Below are 12783 nucleotides of genomic sequence, written 5' to 3' on the forward strand. Positions count from 1 at the left end.
CCCCGCTCCCCTCAGGCTGTCCCATTTCCCCCAGGGGCCCCGCTCCCCTCAGGCTGTCCCGCTCTCCCCAGGGGCCCCGCTCCCCTCAGGCTGTCCCGCTCTCCCCAGGGACCCCGCTCCCCCCAGGCTGTCCCGTTTCCCCCAGGCTGTCCCGCTCTCCCCAGGGGCCCCGCTCCCCTCAGGCTGTCCCGCTCTCCCCAGGGGCCCCGCTCCCCTCAGGCTGTCCCGGTTTCCACCCCCCTCCCAGCGCTCCCCTTACGGACCCGCCGCCATCGGCCCCGCACCAACCTGGCCACGGTCTCGCCCAGCGCTCCTCCCATTGGCTGGCGGCGCCGGGAGGCGGGACCTCAGCGCCACCCGACCAATGGGAGCCCGGGAAGGGCGGTGGGGAGGGAGGGGATGAGCGGGCGGGGCCGGGCCGGGTCGGGGGCGGGGCCTCGCTTAAAGAGCCCGCGCCACCCGTTCCGGCCGGACCGGGACCGAGCCCGGAACGCTCGGGGGGACCGGGTCACACACCTGAACAGAGGTCGGGTCACACACCTGAACACACCTGAACAGAGGTCGGGTCACACACCTGAACAGAGGCCGGGTCACACACCTGAACACACCTGAACAGAGGTCGGGTCACACACCTGAACAGAGGCCAGGTCACACACCTGAACACACCTGAACAGACGGACACATCACACACCTGAACAGAGGCCAGGTCACACACCTGAACAGACGGACACATCACACACCTGAACAGAGGTCGGGTCACACACCTGAACACACCTGAACAGACGGACACATCACACACCTGAACAGAGGTCGGGTCACACACCTGAACACACCTGAACAGATGGACACATCACACACCTGAACAGAGGCCAGGTCACACACCTGAACAGAGGTCGGGTCACACACCTGAACAGACGGACACATCACACACCTGAACAGAGGTCGGGTCACACACCTGAACAGACGGACACATCACACACCTGCATAGCCCCGGGTGAGGTGCCACTGCCCCGGGACACGTCACACACCGGTACAATGGGTCAGGTCGCACACGTCAACGACGGGTGATGTCACACACCTGAACAACAGGTCACATCACACACCTGTACAACCATGGGCGAGGTGTCACTGCCCCGGGACACGCCACACACGGGTACAAGGGGTCCTGTCACACACCTGCAGAGCCCTGTGTTACAGTAACATCTCCATTTGATTTCAATGTCTCAGTAACATCTCACTGTCAGTATGTAATAACAGATTACAATGTGTCAATGGTACAGTATGTCAACGTTACAATATGTCAATATTACAATATGTCAATTTTACAATGTGTCCGTATTTCTCCTCTCTGCTGTGTCTGCAGAGCTGACCAGCTGTGCTCCACACTGCAGTGTTTGCCTTGGCCCACCCTGACTCATGGCTGATTTTACAAAACAAGCTCAGGACACACTGCTAGCAAGTTCCACATTCAAAGCTTTTCTGGGGTGCAGGGGCAGGAGAAAGGATGTCCTCCTTGCCAGCTGTCAGAATTAAGCAGGCACTCCCCCAGGTGCCCACGGGTGAAGATCTCCTGCAGGGACAGCCTGGGGTTTGGCTCAGCCCGGGGTCTGGCTGCTCTGTGCCCTAAAGGTGAGGGACAAACCTGCTTTTAAGTGAAATTAAAGCTGAGTGCAGTCACTGGCCATCCCTCTGCCTTCCCCTGTGCAACCCCAGCTCTGGCTACCCCCGGATTCGATACATCAGCTGGTAAATGTGACACACTGAGAGGAAAGAAGGCTCCTCAAGCAACAAGAATTTCTTTAAGCAACAGCTGTTCTTCACAGCTCTTACCTGCCCACACACCTTCATGTGACTGAGGGATTTTGGCAGGGATGGAAGGGTGGTGGGAGAGTGGCCAGGCAGGACTGTGGCTGAGCCAGCTCCCCATCTCCCAGCAGGTCACAGGATTTCCCTCCCTCCATCCCTGGGCCAGATCATCCCAGGAACAGATGACTTTGGGCTCGGGCAGCTTTCTGTCCCAACAGATGATGGATTTAGTGTGCTGGTGAGGGCTTTACAAGCATGAGGAGTAGACAAAAGGTGCCAAAATGCCTTTCTTGAGCCACTTGGAGCCCCTCTGTGACTACTGAGGTTCAAAAGTTACAAGCAATGATCACGTTTTGTCAAACAGATCCAGGTTACTCAGGGTAACCTGTCGAACCTGGAAAATAAACTGCTGAGGAAATGCTGGAAATGTGGGGGAATCGACCAGGCTTTGCTGACAGGGCTCAGTCTGGGCTGGATTACTGTCCTCAATAGTGTTGAACAAGAAATAACTGTTTTGTGGGAGTGCTGATGTTAGATCTGGGTCAATTGCAGGGGTGATGTCATCATTCCAAATAATTGGAATATTTTTGTAGTTAGCAGACAGATTGTGAGAGCTGCAGAGCCCCAAACAAGCAGAGTCTGTCTGAGAGCTCAGTGGTTCAGTTACTATCTACACTCAACCAACACAAGGGTCATTTGTGCCCTGAATTTCAGGAAGAATCCTGCCCTTAGATCAACGCAGAGGGTGACAGAACTGAGTCTGCTCATTTGCACTCAATCCAAAGAGCAGTGTGTCCATGGTGCTGGGCACCAGCTGGAATTCACATCCATGCCAGCTGCTTCCCAGAGTTAATCTCTGTGATAAAGAATCAAAACTTTCATGAAGGTCTTGGCTGGGAATCTCCAAATAATCTAGAACAGGGCTCCTCTCCTGTGTTCCTGTGATTCCTGGGAGCTCTTGCTCACACCCAGAATTGCAGTTTTCCTCATCACTTGGGATTTGTCCCTCTTTCTTCAGGCTCACTTGAGAAGTGTGAGAAGTGTCAGACACACATTCCCTGTGTTGTTCTTCTCTTTCAGCTGCATTCTAAGCTGTGCAATAAAACCTCTCACTCAGTGACAGGCTGCTCTCCACCCTTGGGAAACAAGGAACTTCAGGAAAAATTTCTTGAGCATCTTCTTGACATGAACCCATCACTCCTGTTTAGTTTAGCAGATATCTGGGAAAGGCTCCTATACAGCGCTGTGAGGCAATAGGAATCTGCTGGTATTTCTGAATTATACACACAAAAAGAGAAAAAGATGAATATTCCTTTTTGCTTTCATTTCACTGTTCCCTAGTGGGAGACTGGGAAGGCAGCTGGAGCAAACCCCACTCATACTCTGGACATGGCATTATAGAAATTATGATGCCTCTCTTGCAAACAATGAATAAAAGCTGGGCTCTGCTTTGGACTAATGCAGCACAACCAATTTTAGTGGAGTCACCCCTGTGTTAAGTCAGAAGCACGAGCCAAATACAACAAAATAAACCTCTCCCTGGTACCTGGAATGACTCAGTTTATGTGGGTACTGCACAGCCATAATTTTAAGAGGTTGATACAGTAGGCACCCAACACAGCAGAGAAAACCTCAACTAAATTAAATTAATTATAGGTAAATACTTAATTGAGCTGTGGAGGTTACTCAGAGTGCAAGTTTGGTAGCATCAGGTTACACCTTGTCTCTTTGAAGGCTTTCTCCCTTTGGAGCTTGTGTAGCTCAGCAGCTCCCAGAGTGCCATGGAGCACAAGTCCTGGAATTGACTGCCCTGGAAGGGTCTCGGCTGCAGGAAGTTGCTGATGGTTCAGGTGGTGACACCTGGAAAGGAGCACAGAGCCTGTGTGACACCTTCCCTGCAGGGGCATCCCTGCTCAGGGCCAGCCTGGGTAGAGCCTTCCCCCAGCCACTGCAGTGTGACCCCAGCCCCACCGGCAGGTGACAGCCACTGTGTCCCTCCATGAGAAGAGGGACTTGTCACCTGGAGTCAGGGTGTGAGGAGCTGGGTACCCTGCACCTCTGGCTTCTCCCAGGGCAGAAACAGCTCCTGCCTCCACCCTCTCATGCTTCCTCTCCTGTCTGGAGCAGAGCAGGTGTGACAATAAAGGCCCAGCTTCATCATTCATCTCAGACATCAAATCACTCCCACCTACGGGGACTACATTTGAAACTCTCTCACATATGCAGTGACTCAGGAGTGGGACTTTTATCTGGGGAAGCAGAATGCAGATCTGAATGGCACTGCTGTCTCCTGGAGGAGATAAGGTGTCTCTGCTCAGAGCCCTTGTTCTGGGCTTGCCTTCTATCACACAGCTCCATTTGGCAGGGGCTGCCTGGTGTGTGTGATAGCAGGCACTGAATTACTTCAGAAGAACAGATTTATTCTTTCCATAAAAACAAACGACTAATTAAAAGTGGTTTTAATTTTGTAATTCATATTTTCTTGGGATTGTCCCAGACTCTGGAGTCCATGCTCCACACCCTGTCCTTCTGGAGAAATTTGGCGAGGGAAAGCACCGTGAGATTTGTTCCCTTTCCTCTCCCTTACTCCTAAAACCCCTCCTCCCCCTTCTCCCTTCCTGCAACTGGTAAATTGTGAAGAACAGGAATGTTCCTGGGAAGAAACCCAGGCAGAATTGCATTCAGAACAAGTCAAGGATTTCTTGCATAGCTGAAGCATGTGTTTGCAATCCCCAATTGTCGGAGCACGTAAGCCCTGCCAGCGAGTGCTGCTCCCTTCAGACGTTCTCAGAGAGCTCCAGGCAGTGTCTAGGGCAGCCTGTGGACAATCTGAGCTGAGGAACTGCTCCATGGCCCATCTCTTCATGGTGCCATGCCAAAAAGGCTCTCAGTGAAAGGATGGCAAAGAGCCAGCCCTACCACTCCAAGGAGCTGTGCTGGGGATGGTCAGAAACACTGCTCTGGGACCTCCCCCAGCCACAAACTGGTTCCATGAGAGAGCTTGGCTGCTACTACCAACCTGTCAGCCCAGGCTTCAGGCAGCTTTTGGGATTGATGCTCTCCAGAATAGTTAGCATGTGCTACCCCAACAAAGGACAAAACCACAAGATCCCTAATTCTAACTGCTGGGAAGCAGCAGAGAGCCAGCAACTACAGCCTGCTCTCCCTTCAGCTTGAGAGGTGCCACTGATCCAGAGAGAAAATTACCTTTCCAAGGGGGGCTGTTCAATGGTTCAAAACTGGAACCTGACAGGGCCAGGAAGGATGGGACTTGGGGACTTGGGAAAAGCAGCTTCAACCTATTTGAGAGGAAGCTTTTGTCCTTGGCATTACATGGAGCACAGGATATTACAGGAGCACAGAGTGAGCCCTTGCTTGAGCTGGTGCTGATTCTGGGGAGAGGCAGGTTGATGAAAGCATCACTTGTCTTTCCAATGACCTTATCATGTGAGCTGAGCCTGCCAAGAGCTGTCTCTTGCTCTGTGCTCCTCGTGGCCTGAGCCAAGACTCCTGGATGCTCTGTGCCGTATCCGATATCGCTCGGCATCGCTGGCCGGCTCCCAGGGCTCACACACATCCTGGGTGGGACCAGGACACCTCTGTGCTTTGCTGCCTCCAGATCATCTCATTTCCAAAAAGGCCCCATCTGATTTTGCAGTTTTTTGAGTACAAGGAACACCCGGAGCTTGAGGGAGGAACAGAAGAGCCTTCCAAAGCAAGATCCCTGACCTCCAGATCTGCATGACTGTGCTGGCTCCTCTTTCACGCTTCCCAATAATGTTCCCAGGTCTTTACTGGTGTGTGGCAACAATAATGAGCAAGCAACACGTGGGGGCAGCAGAAGGCTTTGCTTCCTTGTCTGGGAGTCTGTGGTTGGAGCATCCTTGCAAGGGTCCTGAAGAACCCAGGCGCTCCCAGGTGTGAGGGTCACTGTGGTGGGCACAAGCTGCAGCTGCCCACACTCTGGGAGAAGGATGTCGTTGGGGCTTTGTGGCCTCCTGGGACAGGATGTCAGCACTGGGATCCTGGGATTTTGTCACTGCACCTGGTCCTGCCCCAGGTCCTGCAGGCCCAGCCCAAGCACTGCCATGCTCATGTTCAAAGCCATGTTCAGCCAGAAGACAGTCACAATGTTGTCCACTATGGAAAACTGGCTGGAGTAAAAATCCCAGAGTCAGATCCCACTGCATCTCAGAGGACAAGCCCTGCTGAGCTCGTTGCACCAAGGCAGGATGGGGCCCAGCACGTCCCTTTCAGTGGGGAAGGACAAAAAAGAAGCTCTTACCTCATCACTGTGAAGAAAGATGAAGGTTTCAACTGCTACCATTTATTCTCTTGGAGACTTGGAATTTTCAGGTAACAGGAAGAAGCCTTGATCTTGGCTGTGGAGGTCATGAAAGCCAAGTTTTCAGAGCAGAACTATTTCAGACAGGGAAGTGGCTACAATTTACACAGCATGGCTCTAAGATTTTCTGGCAGGGCTATCTCCAGGATAGGTGTCATTTTTCCTGCTCTGAGTGAGCAGAAATTCAGGAATTGCTCATCCACTTGATATTTGCCTGATTGCTCACATCAGTCTCCCATCATCAGTAATGTGGAGTCTGAGTGGTATTGGCACAGCTGATGGAAATGGCAAGAAATAAAAAATTCAACAAAAGCCAACCTTGTCACCAGAAATGATGATGGATTAATTATAATAAGGGGTGGGAAACAAAACACCCCTGTGCTCCATGAGTAATTTAAAAAGAGTAAAATCAGATACATTCCCAGATAGGAAAAGCATTTTCTGTAACTGAGGCTGCTACTTTAATTGGAAAATGCTGTTAACACAACTCTGACCGAGGCGAGGGCAAGAGCACAGCAGGGCTGGTGGAGATCTGGAAGTAAACAGCTGAATTGCTTCTCTCAGCCTCAATCTGCAAATTTCTGAAGCCAAAAGAACAGCTTTAAATGTAAAACTTCTGTTGGAGCTCATGCTTCAATTGGGCTGTGTGCCAGGACATGCAAAGACTTAGGGCATTAAAAGTCTCATGGAGATGAAAAGACAGTGGGGAGTCATTTGAGTTGGCTTGTAATGCACTAAGCTATAGCAGGATCTGCCTTCATTCCCTTTAAACCAACTTGTGGGGAGGCAAATTGAGAAAACTGATATTTTATCACTTGTAATTGTTACAGCAAAAGCTAAGGCTAAGCATGGCCCTGATGGAATTCTCGTGTCCTGCACACAGCCCTGCAGAGGGGTCCCAGCCCCAAACTGGCTCAGCCTTTCCAGTCCCTGGGAAGTGAAGTAGCCCCTGAAAATGCCCCAAACCATGAAGTGACCATCTCTAGGGATGTGTGAGCTGCTCTGTTGGCTGCTGTTTTCACTTCAAACCATCATCTCAGCCAGCCTTTAACCACAGAGTAACAGAACAGGTTTGTACCTACCCTGGTCCTTCCAAGGAGCTCCAAGTGCTTTAAAAATCCCCAGCCAGGCAGTGCTATTGTGTTCCTATTGCACAGTGGTTCCCTGAGTTACAGGGCAATGCACTGCTTCACCCAAGGCTGCACATGTTGGCATGTCACGACAGCCCAGATCCTGGGAAGCTGGGATGAGCATCCATCAAGAAATGAAGGATGTGTCTGGCTGTCAATAAACACTGAAAAAAGCTGTGAACAGCAGCAAAGTGACACAGTGTGGTCACCAGGTACCACCAAAGCACAGCTGGCCAAATCCAGCTGTTGTAAGGAAAAGGAAGAGGAGCAGGGCCGTGTCTTTCACTGGTTAATGCTTTGCTGGGACTCTTCCCTGCCAGAAGCTGCTTTACAATAGTCCCAGCTGTTCCCCTAAGTATCACCTTGGACAAAATTAAAGGCAAATCAATTCCCTTGGGTTTCAAGGACCCTGGGAAGTCACTAATCGGGTTCCTGCTGAGCCAAAGGCAAGGAAGAACATTGTTAGCAACAAACACAGAAAATCTTTAATTGGAGCCATGGAATGGGAATGTGCTTCTGGGGAAACCTTTGTGTCTTTCAGGAGCACGTTCACCACAAGGAGAGGAGCCCCAGTGGGCAGCGGGGGCTTTTATCATAGTGCCAGGGATGTCCTCAGCTTAGAGAAAGAAAAAAAAAAAAAAAAAAGACACCAAAAGCTTCATTAGCCTTAAAACCTCACCCTCAGTCTTTGTCCTGGTCTGAAAGGGGAGGAAAGTGTTTCCATTTGTTTTGAGGTTGGTGTTAGGAAACTTTTCTAAAAGCCAAGGGCCAAATGCTGCTCTTCCTCTTCAGGAAACAGTCCCAGGGAATGGTCAAAGACACCAACCACACAGGGAAGACTTTGCAGGTCCAAGGCCTGGCTGCCAGAAGGGAGTCTCACTGTGGTGTCCTCCATGAGAAGCTGGCTCCAGGGTCACACCCACAAGGACACCCTCAATGTGGGATGTGGGTGCATGGGAGCAATACTGGCCATGATGCCTGGCCTTCAGATCTGCCAGGATCCTGGGAAAGCCATCCCAGGACCTTGTGCTAGGAGTGCTAGAATCAGAGCCTGTATATGAGACAAAAAAAAAAAAAAAAAAGGGAAGAGGAACCATTAGAAGAATTAAAGGGACACATGAGCAGATGAAAGGTGCAAAGTGTCATCTTTTGTATTCCCAGGTGGGACATCACCAGCAGCAGAGGGAATACCACAGAGAATCAGTGGGAAGTGGATCAAGTAACCCCCACCTCACCCCATTCCTTAAAATGCAAAACACACAAATGCTGAGCTCTTGCTCAAAGCAAAGCACAATCCTCTCCTCTCATTGTTACCTGTAACCCAGAGCCTGTGGAAGCAGCTACAGTGAATTAACACGAGAGAAAGGAGCTGGATTGAATTTGCTAAGGGAGACAAAAACCCCTACAGGAATGTTGTTAAGAAAGAATGAGCACTAATTCTGTTTATTCTGATTAGTTTTGTTTGATTGTGCTTGATTGTGCTTGCCCTAGGAAATGTGAGAGCTGGTGGGGATCATATCAGCAAAGAAAATCAGAGAGCAACAAGTTGATGGTTTAGAGTTCATGCAAACATCGTGCCAGCCACTGAACCAGAAGAAAAGGAGTTGGCTCAGAGGCAGCCACTTATCTACTGATAAGACCCTTTTGGGGAAGAATCTCAGAATGATGTGGAAGAGAGATGGGAAATTGTGCTGCAGAGCTAAGCCAAGCAGTCAGCAGAGAATATGGCATTGTTTGGGTTTCTCTTTGCTTTCCTCCCCGTTCTTCCCTATTTATTATTAGAACAAAGAGTATTTTTGCTTGTAAAAATCTTTGTGCCTAAAGAGGTAACACCGGGGTGCGCTCCTGCACCAGAGCTGAACTTCTGGGTAGCTTTGATTCAACTTTCTGGACAAAATCACAGTAAAACTCTTAGCTATGGATCTCTATATGATCATTATCTCAGCTTTAAACACCTACATTTGCAACTCCTTGTTTGTGGAGACAAAATACATCACCATGGTTTCAACTCACCAGAAAGTCTCTCCCAGCAGCTGCTCTCTGTGAAGTGTCAAAGGAGATCAGGTCCCAGGTGTCCAGAGAACACAAGCTGTGGCTGGCCAGGAGCAGAAGCTGAGGCATCAAACATGAGGCATCTAGAGAGGTGAGGAAATTCAGGACAACTTCTTGGTCCAGCAGATAAACCTTCCTACCTTTTTTTTTTTTTTTACAGATGTGATGTGCTTACAGATGTTCCCTGAAAGGGGCAGCAGAGACCAATCCCACACGATGAACAGAGCGAGCCGTCCTGATCGGGGAGAAATAAAAATGAAGAGCAAGAATTATTTGCAACGTTTCTTTTCCTTGGCATATAGAGGATCCACCATGTGTCCACTCAAATAAAAACAGCTTGGACCTATACAGACCAAGCTGGGGCTGCCTGGTAGAATCTTGATTGACTCTGTGATCACTTAGCTCAGCTGATTTTGAGAGGAGGGCACCAACCCTGCCCAAACGTGGCTGCTGGGTGTGCAAACATTGTGGAGCTCTAGATAATGCACTGATTAGCACCTATGTCACTACAGCAGCACAGCAGCCTTTGGGCTGGCAGAGGGATCAGTGTAATTTGGGAAAGGTTCACTAACAGGCTCATGAGTACCTGCACCACAGCACCACCGCTCATCACTAACACAACTTGGCTCCCACCTAACCCTGAAAGAGGGAGATGAGGAAACAGGCTGTTTAAATGATCAAGTTTCCCAACAGTCCATGCTGGTGTGAAGGTGTGAAGCAGGGAAGCCCACCTTGGACCACCTTTACAATGTCTCCAGGCTCTCTTGAACCACTCAGAGGTAATTCTAGAGCTGATCCAAGTTGCTGCCTAGAGAAGAAGGCACAGTTATTGACCTGCAGAAAATTCCATAGGTGTTAATTCATCTAAGTCTCTTACCCCAGCCTGTCCTGTTGCTTTAATTGCCTCATGCCCCTCTCTAGCACTGTCTAGCACATCCTCCCCCAGTGGAGAGGATGTCCAAGAGCTGCAATCATGGGACAATACCACAGGCACAAACCACGCACCAGTCTTTTCATCAAGGATTTGAAAGAGGCCTAAGATTTGAAAGCAAGGAGGGGCCAGTGTGAGGTGAGAAGGCAGCAGAGGAGCTGAGGCAGCAAGAGCTTTATCAGGAAACCAAGAACCCTCTCTGCTCCTGCTCTCAGGATAGAACAGCACACCAACAAATCTGGCTGCAGACTGAAATCTTGGCTTCCCCTGAAGCCAATGGCAAACATCCCACTGGCTTCAATGGGAGCAGCACTCATGCCAGATCTCGTGCTTCCCATTCCTCTGCCGTAGCCATGAGAGCAAACTTCCCTTCCAAGGCTGTGTCTGCAGCTAGAGCCTCCAGCAGCAGAAGAATGGCTCTCCTTGCAGCCTGAGAAGTATCAATAAGAAATGAAAGACTTATTTTTAACAGAAACTGTGACTGTCCTAGAGAACAACTTGCTTAGAGTTATGGGGCTCTCTGGAGCCATTTCTTTCTCTCTTAAAAATTCCCCTTAGGCTTTAGGTGCCCACAGGGTGCCCAGCAGCTCAAGCACAGCTTTTGGCTGTGATGAAATCAAGAGAGGGGGAAGTGGTTTGAGCTGGGTTATTCAACTATCAACACTCATCTCTCCCAGTCTTAACATCCCTCATTCCACTCCTGCTCACAAGCAGCACCTGAACACAGTGGAACTTACAGCAGCACAGCAAACAGGCAGGAGAAGACTAAGTTTGCCCACTTCTGTTTTTACCACAACAGAGCTGATGAAGGAAGGGATGCTGGAAGAGCTGTGCACTGACCACACAGGGCTCTACGTTTGCTCTGGCATGAGCATCCCTCTGCTGAGATAGCATCTTGAGACCCCCGAGCTGTCTGTGAGGTGGCAAGGTCACATCTCTCATTTCCTGAAAAGCTTTGCTTTCCTTGGATGAAATGAAGGACTTTGTTAGGGAAATCTTGGTGGGTGTTTCGTGATCAGTCAAGCACAGCAGATGACTCGAGGGTGTATACAGGACCTCCCATCTTCTTGATGTAGGAAAATGATTCTGCTTGCTCCAGAAATTCAGGAGTCACCAGCATGGTGCTGACCACCTGTATTATTCCTTAGGTCACACGGCATGTCTACTGGACAGATTGATGTCTGTACAGCTGACTGTTTGCATATCAATTCTAGAGGCAAAGGAAATTCTTCAAATCCCAGAGCACAAATGTGCACTGCTACAGAAAAGCAGGTGGAGATGTGCCAAGTTACAGCTCCTTAGCTGCTGCCCCTGTAAGGAATGCCCTGCGAGGAAAACTGGAAAATATTTCATGAAAGAGCAAAGATAACACAGGACAATCTGGCAAAGGGTAGGATTTAATATTAATGGATTTCCTTTAGTCACTGTATTTCCTGTTCCTAAGTTAACCCTCTAAAATCAGCCACGGTCAGAAAAGGGCTATAAACCTTTGCACATCTAAAAGGTCTTTCACTGAAAGATCTCAGAGCACTTTGCGAACGTCAGGGACTGTGGACGGATGGCTTTTCCCTGAGGAGACTGTCCATGCAGCCAGTGGGCAGATGCTCCTTTGGCTGTTGAGGCCAAACACTGAGAAATTTGGCTACTCTGTAAGAACATCCTCCTTCTTTGCCTCCCAGGTTCCTGTTATCACAGGAACCCAAAAATGAGAGGAGCTAGGCTTCCCTTGAGCTCAGTGTAAAAAATCCCTTCCTTGCGGACAGATGGGCAACAGACACACAGCAGGGATGTACTGGTGCCATTTCAGCCCAGCAGCCACTTTAGGATCTTGTCCCTGCAGATCTCAGGGTTCCATGGAGACAGCTCATGGCTGTGCCTGGCCCAGCTGCTGGTGTATCTGAACATCACCATTAAAGCACTCTGGAACTCACTTTGAAAGGGAGCTGGGCCAGCCCCACCTCCCCACCCTTCTCTGCCAACTGGTGCTTGCCTGGAGGAGTCCAAAATGAGTCCAAGCAGATAAGAGATGGACAATGGGGCTCCTCAGAGTCCCAGGGTCCTTTGCTCAGAGGAGATCCTTCCATGCCCACCCACATCTTCCTCTAACCTGGCAAAGTACCTGAATTACTGAGCTGGCTTGCCAAGAGAGATTTAGGTTGGAAACCTCTCTAGAAAGATGTCTCTCATTAGGAGCAGGGAGCTGGCTGGGGCACAGAGCTGGGAGAGGAGAGTTACTCATTCCTGCCTCACACTGGGCCCTTCAGACACTCTCTTCTTCTGCAAGATGCACTGTTCTGTGACTGCTGGCAGAAATTAATGAGCAGAGCTGGTTGAAAAACTTTCCATCAAAACAGTGCTTCTGCTGTGCCAGAAGATAGTTGAAAAATTAAGTGGAAAAATTAAGAGAAGAGAGCCTGGGTTTTGGCTGACATTGTTGGTCCAAAAATCCCAAACTTGGAATTTTTTAGCCAAAAATGGAAGCATTTGGAGAAGGCAGGGGAGAAAAGGGAGGTGCCTGG

The 12783-nt window shown here is 49.8% G+C and overlaps 1 long non-coding RNA gene across 1 annotated transcript; it reads right to left on the reverse strand.

Annotated features, from left to right (window-relative positions):
• Window positions 1-8249: 8249 nt before the first annotated feature.
• Window positions 8250-9546, reverse strand: LOC128794817 (uncharacterized). Its single transcript, XR_008433275.1, has 3 exons — window positions 9509-9546; window positions 9295-9416; window positions 8250-8332 (listed from the first exon to the last, which is right to left on the reverse strand). It is a non-coding gene; the product is annotated as an uncharacterized LOC128794817 (long non-coding RNA).
• Between the last annotated feature and the right edge of the window lie 3237 nt (window positions 9547-12783).

Source organism: Vidua chalybeata, chromosome 13, assembly GCF_026979565.1.
Source record: "Vidua chalybeata isolate OUT-0048 chromosome 13, bVidCha1 merged haplotype, whole genome shotgun sequence".
NCBI lineage: Eukaryota > Metazoa > Chordata > Aves > Passeriformes > Viduidae > Vidua > Vidua chalybeata.